The 12,261-nt window shown below is 42.5% G+C and overlaps 1 protein-coding gene and 1 pseudogene across 3 annotated transcripts in view; both read left to right on the plus strand.

The window, feature by feature from the left end:
- LOC122747715 overlaps positions 1–11,416 on the plus strand; it is a 55,631-nt pseudogene extending 44,215 nt beyond the window's left edge.
- A 435-nt stretch (positions 11,417–11,851) lies between these two features.
- Positions 11,852–12,261, plus strand: part of HECW2 (HECT, C2 and WW domain containing E3 ubiquitin protein ligase 2) — a 449,127-nt gene continuing 448,717 nt past the window's right edge. For 2 of the 3 annotated variants that reach the window (XM_043994321.1, XM_043994323.1), the window contains exon 1: positions 11,852–11,970. The gene's annotated coding sequence lies outside the window, so the exon portion shown is untranslated. The other variant, XM_043994320.1, reaches the window with a different exon arrangement.

The following is a 12,261-nucleotide window of genomic DNA, read 5'->3' on the forward strand; positions in this document are numbered from 1 at the left end:
ACTTGCCCAGAGTCATACAGCTAGTAAGTGTCTGAGGCCAGATTTGAACTCCCAAAGATGAGTCTTTCTGACTCCAGGACCCGCCCTCTATCCACTGTGCCACTTAACAGCCCTTCAGATGCTGAGTTGGCTATAAAACCTGGGGTATGGGAAGCCCAGACTCTTGCTTTCTGGGCTTTTTATTTTCTCCTGACTCACAAGATTACAGACTACAATCCCTTTGCCCAAAATGGAAAAGTACAAATGCAGAGGCCAAGGACAAAGGCTGCATGCTTTCTGTGAGGAGAAAGTCCCAAAGTCTTTCTTCTGACAGTATTGTCTCTCATTGTCAGCAGAATCAAACTATCAGAGTGCAGCTGAAGAGAATGAGAGGAAGACATGAGCCTGAGACTGATTTGGGCCTTTTAAATGCCTGCTCACCACATAATTATCCTGGAACCAGTTACAGAACATCTATGCATGCTCCAGTCTCTCCAAGGTACTTCTTTTAAACATCATCATGACTCTCCTGAAAAGCAGGCTCTCCAACGTCCCCCAAATGGGGAATTTGCATAAGCTTAGCACATTGATACCCTCTGTTTCTGATCCAGTCCCCCATTACAGACCTAAAAACCTGTGGAGGAAAGATAACATTGTAGAAATCTCAGCAGCAAAATCTAGTGGGCTTGTTGACTCACTTCTTGAGGTGAGAGTGGAAATCCCTTTGTCTAATTTACTCCAAATCAGACCAGGGGGAATATTTGAGAATGTGTCATAGCACAAAAACCAACCAAAAAGGGAAATTCAGAAAAGAGAAGTGAGAAATATATATAAGTATGTGGGGTCAGTCCTAGGCAAAATTATGGAGTAGGCACAATTTGTCTTTGGCAACCTCCTAATATCCCTTTGAGCATATTTCCCCATACTTAAGCAGGTTAGGTAATGGCTAGAGAGTTGGCTGTGGAGCCAGAAAGACATGGGTTCAAGTGCAGCCTCTGACACAACCTGATTGTGTGACCCTAGTGCTCTAAACAACTCTCTAAGACTTTAACTTGTAGAGAAGGTATTGATTTCCATTGGTAGAGAGAATTTCCCATGGGAATATCATTTATCAATGAAATACCAGTCTCTTCTGGACCCTAGAACCCTATCCCACCAGGTGGCAAATTTCCATTGTACCACCCTACCCTGGTTGGCCTTCCTCAGGACTGCTACTTAGTTCAAAACCATTTATCCTTCCCTCAAAACTTCTAGTTCCTTGATGCCTTGATCTTAGCTACCTAGCTTTCACAAAGGAAAGTATCTGGTAAATCAATTCACACAAAGGTATGAATAATTGGGGATAACATTTATATTGTACCAATTCCCAGGGTAGTTGTGTTTTTAAAGCAAAAGCTTAGAAAGGAAATATTTTTATCTGAATTAATGAATGACTAATGGTAGAATTTTTGGCAGTGCAGTCAGCTGGTAGGGGAGATGTTTTCTTTAGGCAAAGAACCTATCAAATATCTCTCAATTCATACCATGTAGGCAATCAACTCTTCTTTGTACAGGTATGATCATGAAGTAGTGTAATGAGCTTATACCTAAACAAAAGAGGGCAGGATCACCTGACCCATAACAGATCAAAATAAAACTCATGGCCAACTAGATGAACAAAATAAACCATTTATCAAAGATGTGCCAGCAATCTCCTCCAATTTTTATTTAACCTCAACTCTCTACCTCCTTTCTTTCTTTCTTCTTCTTCTTCTTCTTCTTCTTCTTCTTTTGCAGGGCAATGAGGGTTAAGTGACTTGTCCAGGGTCACACAGCTAGTAAGTGTCAAGTGTCTGAGGCCAGATTTCAACTCAGGTCCTCCTGAATCCAGGGCCTGTGCTTTATCCACTGTGCCACCTAGCTGCTCCCGCTCTACCTCCTTTCTTTCCTCCTTGTGGAAATCATTCTTGATAGTCCTTGTTTCAGATGACAGGTTACAGTCTTTTTTTTTGTTTTTTTGTTTTTGCAGGGCAATGGAGGTTAAGTGACTTGTCCAGGGTCACACAGCTAGTAAGGGTGAAGTGTCTGAGGCCGGATTTGAACTCAGGTACTCCTGAATCCAGGGCCGATGCTTTATCCACTGTGCCACCTAGCCGCCCCCAACAGGTTACAGTCTTGATTCAGTCTTTCCTACTTTTTTCCTTACATCACCATGCCCATTATCCCCTGGATAATTTCCCAGGTGCCTCTGTGAGAGGCACTTGTATCTTATTTACCAGGGCCACACCTTCCAGACCACACCCTGTGAGAGGAACTTCTGATTGGTGGTCTTTTTGACTCAGTTTTGTGCTATTCCCCCATATGCTTCTTTGAGGAGTGGAGCATCCTGTATACTCTGTCATCCAGACATATTGCTTTCTTTCTATTCTTCACTCTATTTCCCAATTCATTGCCACTACCTGTCCCTCATGCATGGAATATCCTTCCTTCTCACCTCCAACTTCTGGTTTCCTTGGCTACCTTCAAGACAGCTTGGATCTCACCTCCTGTAGGAGGAACTTCCTGTCTCTAGCCGCTAAACCCATATGCCTTCCCTCTGAGATTACCTTCCATTTGCACTCCATATATCTAATTATGTACAGTTAAATTTGCATATAGTCTCTCCTATTAGAATGTAAATTCCTTGAAAGCAGGGATTGTCTTTGTATTCCTAGTGCTTAGCACAGTGCCTGGCATGGTAGTAAGAGGCTAGTAAATACTTGTTAAATAATTGACAGATTGGTTCACTGTGACCACTGTTGTAGTCCTGCTTCTGGAATATCAGCCTTAAGATCTGTCCATTTGCTAAGACAAAGTGGGGTTTTTATCATAGCTCTTTGAAAGATCTGATCTGTTTGGACTTTAGTTTCCTAGGGCATCAGTTCCACTGCATGGAATTGGTCTAGGGGATCTTTTAATTAATTTTCACCTCCCAATATTTTCTAAATTTTCTTTGATCAATGAATCCCAGCTCAAACTACTATGTATCACAATCTGCCTTGGTCCTTGAGTTGAAAAAAAAAATGCCACACAGTAATTAATCTTGTTGCTGATTGTTCAGAGCAAGAATACAAAAGGGAGCCAGAATTCAGTCCAAATCTGCTGGATTCTCTTAAGTGGAACTGTGAGTCAGGGAAAGGAAGAGACTCCACACTCAAAGAGACTTCTGCATCTTCTCAGAAGAGTTTCCTACCTATCTGCTGCCGTCACTACTTCTACCACCACTACCATGGCTACAAACTCTTTTTGTCCCTCCTCAGGAGCTTTTTAAAAGTCCCACTGTACATGAAGCTCTGCCCTTTAGTCCTCATCCTGTCATAAGAATCCTCCATCCATATTTGGAAGAAATAAAACTCCCAGGGAATAACTACCTCTAGGTAGTTATTGCAAATAGAGTACAAATTTTGGGGAAAGTTCTCCAGGTTTGGGGAGGAAGTATTTTATTGACAGTTTTCTTATTATGCTTTTTTATTAAATACCTTTGCTTTGAACTAATTATAACCTTTGACTCGTTATTAAAGTTAAATACATTGGTGGGGGCTCATAAATTATAGTTTTGGAGATGTAGACATACAGAGTACCTTGAACCTGGGGTGACTGTCTCTGCGGAACCTACCTTATAAGCTCAGTGATGCCCCAGGCACTATAAAAGATGAACCAATATGGTTCTGCAGTCCAAGATATAGCACAAATATAAAACAGATTTTAAAGAGAACAAATCAATCTAGTATTTGTTAAGCATTTATTTCCTTATTTGTTTCCTTTCCTTCCTTCCTTCCTTCCTTCCTTCCTTCCTTCCTTCCTTCCTTCCTTCCTTCCTTCCTTCCTTCCTTCCTTCCTTCCTTCCTTCCTTCCTTCCTTCCTTCCTTCATCCCTCCTTCCCTCTCCCCCCTTTTCTTGCCAGGTCCTGTACTAGAAAAAAATAAAATAGTTCCTGACCTCAAAGTCAAGTCACTAAGCATTTATTAAGTGCCCAACATGTGCCAGATACTGTGCTAAGCTCTGGAGAAAGAAAGGCAAAAATTACTCCATGCTTTCAAGAAGCTCACAGTCCATTGAGAAAAAACCCATACCATACAAACAATTATGTACAAACAAGATATAGACAGGACAAATTGGAGTTAACCTCAGAGGTAAAGCACTAATTAGGATCAAGAAAGATTTCCTGTAGGAGGTAGGATTTTTGAAGGAAGCCAGGAGGTGAAGATGAGGAGAGAGGGAGGAAGGGGGAGAGAGAGAGACAGAGAGAGAGAGAAACAGAGACAGAGACACTCTCCAGATGTGAGGTAATGAGGGTATGCACAGGAGGAGTGGTGATGGTTTCAGAGGAGAGAAGTGGTGAGTGGATAGGAAGGTGGAATGGATGAGACTTAATAACTGATTGGATATGGAGGTGAGAGAAAATTGAGTCACTTGCAAGATTGCAGTGCTCTGGACAGCAAAGGGGAAATTAGTAAGAGATGACGGTTTTGGAGCAAAGAAAATGAGTTCAGTTTTGTAAGAGTTTAAGATGATTGAAGCAGCTGGTAGTACAGTGGATAAAAGATCAGACCTGGAGTCACGAAAATTCAAGTTCAAATCCAGCCTCAGATATATACTAGCTTTGTGACCCTGGGCAAGTCTACTTAAGCTCTGATAAGTGAAATGGGAATAATAATAGCACCTATCTCAAAGGGTTACTATGAGGATCAAATGAGATGATACTTGTAAAAAAGGTTAGCACAGTTTCTGGCACATAGTGGGGATTATATAAATGCTTATTCCCTTCTCTTCCTCCAATATAGGACATTCAGTTTATACTGTCCAGTAGGCAGTGGGAGATGCAAGATTGGAGGTCTGGAGATGAATTAGAGGTGGATAAAGAGATCTGATAATCATCTGTATAGAGATGCTAATTGACACTGTGGGAACTAATGAGATCTTCAAATGAAATAGGATTTAAGAAGATTGAAGAAGAGGGCTCAGGACAGAGCCTTGGGGGAGTAGGTTTGACCTGGATAAAGATCTAGCAAATGAGACAGAGAAGTAATGGTTAGACAGGTTGGAGACTAATCAGTATTAAACATTGTCATGAAAACCCAGAGAGACCAGAGTCTCAAGGTGAAGAGATTTATCCAGTGTCATAGGCTGCAGAAAGGTCAATAAAGATGAGGCTTGAGAAAAGGCCATTAGGTTTGTCAATTAAGAAAGGATCAGGGGCAGCTAGGTGGTGCAGTGGATAGAGCACTGGCCCTGGAGTCAGGAGTACCTGAGTTCAAATCCAGCTTCAGACACTTAACACTTTCTAACTGTGTGACCCTGGGCAAGTCATTTAACCCCAATTACCTCACTAAAAAAAAAAAAGAAAGGATCATTAGTAACTTTGGACAGAGCAGTTTTAATTTAACATACATTCTATTGGGGGAGAAAACATGGAGATAACTGGAAAGTGTGAAAAAACAATTAGGAAGAAGAGATGAGATTGTAAAGGGGGCGGGGCAGAAATTTAGGACAAGAAATTTTCTTTTGTTCTAGATAGTGTATTTTTAATTAAGTAGTTTTGAAGGTGTGATACTTAAAATAAAAGCAGCAAAGCCTCAACTATAATGATAGCACTAATTATAAAATGGTATAATATATTAGAGCTGGACTTGACCTTAGAATACACCTCAGTAATTTTATAAATAAACAAACTAGAGCCTATGCAACTTGCCCTACCTATCTCAAAAGACTGCTGTTAGGAAAGCCCTTTGTAAAACATAAATGGCAATGCAACGTGAATCAGAGATGACTATCTGGAGAGACAGCCAGTCATAATGGATTGAGAACCAACTTTGGTGTCAGAAAGACTTGGGTTCAAGTGTTGCCTGTGATTTATACTAGCTCTGTGACTATGGGCAAGTCATTTAGATTGGCCCTCAAGGAGTTCACAATCTAAAACAATTTATATACTTTGCTTTCTTAAGTAGAATATTTAGGATTGTAGGGGCCAAATTTAATATGGAGAGAGTTAATTTGATGGCTCACTGTAATATTGGGGTTCAGAAAATAATGAGGGACCTCTAGGTCCAAAGTTTCCTCCCTTCCAAATTGCCTTTTTTAGTTATTTCTCCCAGGCCAATAAGAAAGGAGATTAAAAGCCTCTGTTCCACAAACAAAATGGGTTTTATTAATGGGAATAAAATACACAGCAAAGGTGAAATTAATTAAGCCAATGACAGGGTAATAGGGAAAGAGAAAAAATGGATAAGTTCCCTTGCTCTAGCAAAGACTGACACAGTCCCCAAACTTGCTTTCAGCTCAGCTAATTCTTTTTTTTTTTCCGCAGCTCAGCTAATTCAAAGAGCTGGACTGGTTTTTACTAACTCACCACCTGGGGTCCGTAGTTTCAATAGGAAACAGCTATGCAACCCTTCTGCAATCTGCTTTCAGAAGCTCACCAACAGGAAAGACCAGCTCCCCTCAGTGAGTTTCCCCTTTTCTACTTTTACTCTCCCTCCCCCAAAAGGGAGGTCCTTCAAGCTGGATGTCGGAGAGTGGTTCCCCTGCTGACATCAGCAGTATATGTCAGGCAGGGCAGGCCAGGTGTGGCCCATTTACAATCATCCCAAGTAGGTACCTAGCTGTTTCCCAGACAGTACTAGATCATTCAGATGGGACCCCTGGGTGTCTGCCAAATTCCATTATTTTATCACATTCCCCCCCTTTGTTTCTTCAAGGAACATGGAGTGTTTCCTTGATGAAACAGTAAAAAAATAACAGAATATAATACCCTATGCTAACAATTTGTTAATGACAATATAGGAAAGGGAGAAAGGGGAAATTTTGTCCAGAGGGGCAGTCCCTGTTGAGATGTCTTTAAGGAAAACTGGACTCTGGTCTGGACTCTGGTTGTCTCTGGACTCTTTTACTTCTTTAGCTGTTGAACTGCTGGATTTTCACTAACCCTTAGTATAACATAGTCAATGATCAAATTAAACAGTGAGAGTTCTTCAAAATATGACTCATATTTAAACTTGATATATACAGCATATTACAGGACAGAACCTTTTCTCAGTGATTCAGGATAATCATTAAGAACATACATTATTAGGGCAGCTAGGTGGAACAGTGGATAAAGCACCGGCCCTGGATTCAGGAGGACCTGAGTTCAAATCCAGCCTCAGACACTTGACACTTAATTAGCTGTGTGACCCTGGGCAAGTCACTTAACCCTCATTGCCTTGCCCCCCTCCAAAACCCCACTACCCCCCCCCCCCAAAAAAAAATCCCAAAACATAAATTATTGTACTATAGTAATACATGGCTGGCACAAGGTCTACTGAGGTTTATAGAGCTATTTGTCCTATAAGATAAATAATCTCAAAGTGCCATTTTTCTTTTTAATCTGGATCTTTTCTTCTTGTAGGTTTTTGTCTCTGCTTACTGTTGATCAGACTGCCAATTATTGATCCTCATTACTATTTGTGTGATTGTCTCTGGCATTCTTTTTTTTTTTTTTTTTTAGGGAGGCAATTGGGGTTAAGTGACTTGCCCAGGGTCACACAGCTAGTAAGTGTTAAGTGTCTGAGGCCAGATTTGAACTCAGGTACTCCTGACTCCAGGGCTGGTGCTCTATCCACTGCGCCAGCTAGCTTCCCCCTCTGGCATTCTTTTGATAATTTCTAATTTGCTGCTTCTACTCTTTCCCTGGGCTGGAAGATTATATTGAGATCTTTAGACTTATCTGTAAAGTAAAAGCAAAAAGGCCTGAACCTGTGGTCTCATCAGTTTAGGGAAATCCTGCAATGTAAACTCCCTCCTCCAGCACAAATCAACAGTGTATCTTCAATCAATAGTCTTATAGAATTGCCTCTGACACTGCCAGTCTAAATGACCTACTTGCCTATGATCTGAATCGTATTATTTTTAATTCTGTATTTTGTTGTTGCTTAGTCATTTCAAGTCCTGACTGATTCTTTATGACTCCATTTGGGGTTTTCTTGGCAAAGATACTGGAGTCATTTGCCATTTCCTTCTCCACCTCATTTTACATATGAGGAAATTGAGGCATACACAACTAAGTGACTTGCTCAGGGTCACTCAGCTATCAAGTGTCTGAGGCTGGATTTGAACTAGGGTCTTCCTGACTCCAGGCCCAGAGCTCTATCCATTGTGCCCCCACATCTCTCCATAGATACCCTGCAATTCTATATACCAATTAAAATGAAAATCAATTAAATTAATTTTTTTTCAGACATCATCTTCTTATCTCTCCCAAGCTTGAAGGTACATGGACCACTCATAATTTCATCATAATATGGATCACCATGGAAGCTTTAACCTGCTCTGTTTTTCAGCCTGGGCTGGTTTGTCCTTCCTTAGGCAGTCCTCTCCAGGGGCTCACCATAATGGTGCCAGACTTAATGTAGACATCTAATTGCTTTTAGACCTATTGAAACTCAGAACTCTCAAACTCAAGGGATTCACCAGCCACAGCCTGCCTATCAGCAAGAACTATACCTGCTGGATACACTTAATAAGGATATTGACTATAAGTTCAATATTAGATAACAGTATATGACCATCAAAACACCTAAAGGTTGCATCAATAAAAGTATGATGTTCATATCAGGGACGCAATAGTTCTGATGATCACAACACATAGAGTACTTTCTAGGTTCAGACTTTAAGAAGGACATTGATAAATTGGAGGATATCTAAATTTATTTATATAAAAATTTATTGATAAATTGGAGGGAAACAATCTAGATAATGAATGGTGTAGAAACTATGCCATATTAGCAACAGTTGAGGGAAGTAATGATGCTGAACCAGAGGAAGGGGAGATTACAAGAGGTTATGATACAGTTATATACAGGCATTAGGCCTTTGAATGGAAGAGAGTAAACTTTTTTTCCCATGTACTTCATAGATAACTGGTAGACTTTTTAGGACTAAAAGGATCCTTGAACATCACCTCTCTACCTCTATTGGTGATCTCATTAGTATTCAATTTTATGTAGATTGCTACCAGATCTATATAGCCAGCTCTCAGCTCTCTCCTGAGCTTTAGTCTTAGATTTTTCAAAGGCCTGCTGGATCTCTTCACTTGGATATCCCATTAAACTAATTTTATTTCCCCTAAACTCATCCAATTTCCTAACTGTATTTTCATTGAGGGCACCACCATTTTTTCCAGTCACCAGGTTTATAACCTTGAAGTTATCAATGAATCTTCATCCTTACCCTCTTACTTTAATCAGTTGTCAAGTCCATCTTCTATCCTGTCCACTCTCTCTACTCACACTCAGCCCTCATTACCTATGACTTGGCCTATTGCAATAGCCTCCTAACCAGTCTTTGGCCTTCAGGCTCTTCCCTTTTTAATCTACCTTCCTTTCACACAGCTGCCATACTTATATTCCCTAAGTATAGGTCTGAATGAATCACTTCTCTGTTCAACAAGCTTCAGTGGCTATTGTTTCTAAAATAAAACACAAACTTCTCTGTTTGACATTTAAAGTTCCTAACAATTTGACTCCAGTCTATTTTTCCAGGTCGATTATAGATTATTCTATTTTCAGGTCTGTGCTGGAGCCAGTTCTAACCAGCAGATCCCATTGTTAAATTTTCGGTATGAATTTTTTTTTTTTTGCTTTGAAAACTGTAAACCATAAACACTACAAATCAGGAATTGATTTATTGTTTCATTGATTGTTTAGACTTAAGAAAGTGATGGAGAAAATGTTAGTAATGCAGATTAAACCTTAAAGACTGTCCTGAAGTACATTTTGGGGGGGAGAACTGGTTGTTAAACATGGACCAGCACACTTGCCCTTAGTGTGCTTACTGTTACCACCATGCAAACTGACTTGATGTTTCCTACACCCAGCCTATGCCCCATACCTTGAATACTTTTCTTCCTTACCTCTGTCTCTTAGAACCCCTTACTCCCATCAAGGTTCAGCTAAGTGCTACATACTTCAGGAGGCCTTTCCTGATTAACTTATTTGTTAGTAACTCCTTCCCACAATCCATTGTATTTGTGTACTGTATAAACTAAGTTTACTTTTCTGTGAAAATGTTGTCTCCCCCAGATGGAATGTAAACTCCTTATAGTGACTAGTTCTATTTTCACTTTTGTATTTGTATCTCTGGTGCCTAGCATTAATGCCTGGTGCTTAATAAATGTTTACTGACTCATTGAATTAAGTCAACCCTTCTTTTTTTGTTAATGGATGAGGTAATTGAGGTGCTTGGAAGTTAAATGCTTAACAACTGCGCTTAACTAATTAATATGTGACAATTGAAATTTGCACTCTACAGATGAAATGGAAAACTGAAAACAAAAACAAAAATATCAATTTCTATTTTCAGAATAAGGACTTTAGTGATTATTTCGTCAATTTCCACTCTTTCTTGTGTAGTCTGGTAGATGTTATTACTACTAGCCAGGTCGAAGCTTTTCTGGGCCTCAGTTTCTTCATCTGTAAAATGAGAGAGCCAGAGTGGATAATTTCTAAGGTCCCTTATAAGTCTGGATCTATATTTCTATGGTCCTGTTTGGAAAATTTTAGAAGTACTCCTGTCTGGAGGAAAAATAGACAGAATGGCTACAGAAAGTTGCTTTGATTCTACAGATTTAATCTGAAGGTCCTTAGGCTTTCGGAGGAGAGCAGAAAGAGCAGCTTCTAAGGCTAGAGGCTGTACCTGTCCTACCTGCCTACCAGTTGCCAGTATTCCCTCCCCTTGAGGGCAACATTTAACTCAGCCTAGTACATAACACTCCGCCCCCTACTCCTCCCGCAGCCAGTCTCCATTCTGGCTACCTGATGCAAGAAACACTACAGAAAAGTGCTTGGGAGGGAGGGAAGGAGAGAGGGAGGGAGGGAGAGATCTGGAAGAAGAAGCGAGGAAAGATGGGAGAGGCGGAGGACGCAGAGATTTGCAGCACGGGTTTTCTCGGCAGCATCTTCGCGGTTAGCTGTTCTGCTGCGGTTTAAAGGTAGACAACTCAGCGCCCAGGCTGCTGCGGGGCGAACGAGCCCAGACAGAGGTGGAGAGGAGAGCGGGCGGGGAAGAAGGGGAAAAGAAGGCGCATCGGGGGCCAAAGGAAAGAGGGAGGAGACAGAGGCGGAGAGAAGGAGGCGACTCCTGGCCAGTGACGACTGGAGAGAGGCACAGAATTGGAAGCCGGGTTGGCTTCACCGTTGACGTTGCAGGCGCTCCTGTGGCCAGTGCAGGGTTTGAGCGCGGCTGCTGTGGTGATCCTTTCACTGGGATTCGTCCCTCCTTCCCTCCTCCTCTTCTCCCACCTCCTTCCCTGAACCTCCGTCAAGAAACAAAACACCTCGGCTGGCTTCTTCCCTCTCCAGAGCCAAGGCAGCAGCAGGCTCGCTATGGCTTCGGGTCCCCCTGGTGCAGCCGCCGCCGCCACAGCTGCAGCTGCTGCTGCTGACTCAACACAATTGGAAGGTGTGGGGGGTGAAGCGTAGACAGGGAGAGGAGGGAGGACCGAGGCAGCCCCCGGATTAATATTGGTTGGGAAGTAGAAGATGCCAGGACACAGGAGGGCGAGCGAGCCTGCTACTGAAGTAGGCGGTGGCGGAGGCAGCCTAGAGAACAGTCGCTAAGGAGAGAAGTGCATCTCTCTCCTCTCTCTCTCCGTGTCTCTCTTCTTTAGGCCGTGGTGGTGTAGGGAAGAGGCGAATCCTACGCTAAGTGGCGGCGGCAGCGGCGGCGGCAGCAGCGGCAGCGGCGGCAGCAGCAGCAGCAGCAGCAGCAGCAACAGCAACAGCCTGGAGCTGAATGCTGCAAGCACCGGATGACTCCAGCTGCTTCCTTTCTCGGTGCAATCAGCATCGTTCACAGCCACTGCTGGAGGGAAGTGTCGGTGCGTGGAGAGAAGCATCACTGTCTGAGTGAAATTGCTTGGAAAGCTCTTCCCCTCCCTTCCTCCCCCCCTTCCCCAACCTGGAGGCAAGAGCTTGGCGTTGGGCCGTCGCGCTGGTGGTAAGTTGACATGGGGCTGCAGTATGCGTCTGGCGCTGTGAATGATCGTGGTTGTGCAACCTTGGTTGTGTCTGTTTCTATGCAGAGCTGCTCGCCGGTGCTCACTAACGATCTGCACCTCAGAGGGAGCCAACACCAGGTACCGGAGAAGGATGAAGAGGCGGCTTTGTTTGTCTCCGCTGTTAGTCAGGTCATTGGTTTGACATTTCTGCTCACAGGAGCCCAGAACTAGCTTGAGAGCGGTCGTGTCCCTGTTTTGCTGGCTTGGTTATGCCATTGGCCCAGATCTGT

This window comes from Dromiciops gliroides, chromosome 3 (genome assembly GCF_019393635.1).
Source record: "Dromiciops gliroides isolate mDroGli1 chromosome 3, mDroGli1.pri, whole genome shotgun sequence".
Lineage (NCBI taxonomy): Eukaryota > Metazoa > Chordata > Mammalia > Microbiotheria > Microbiotheriidae > Dromiciops > Dromiciops gliroides.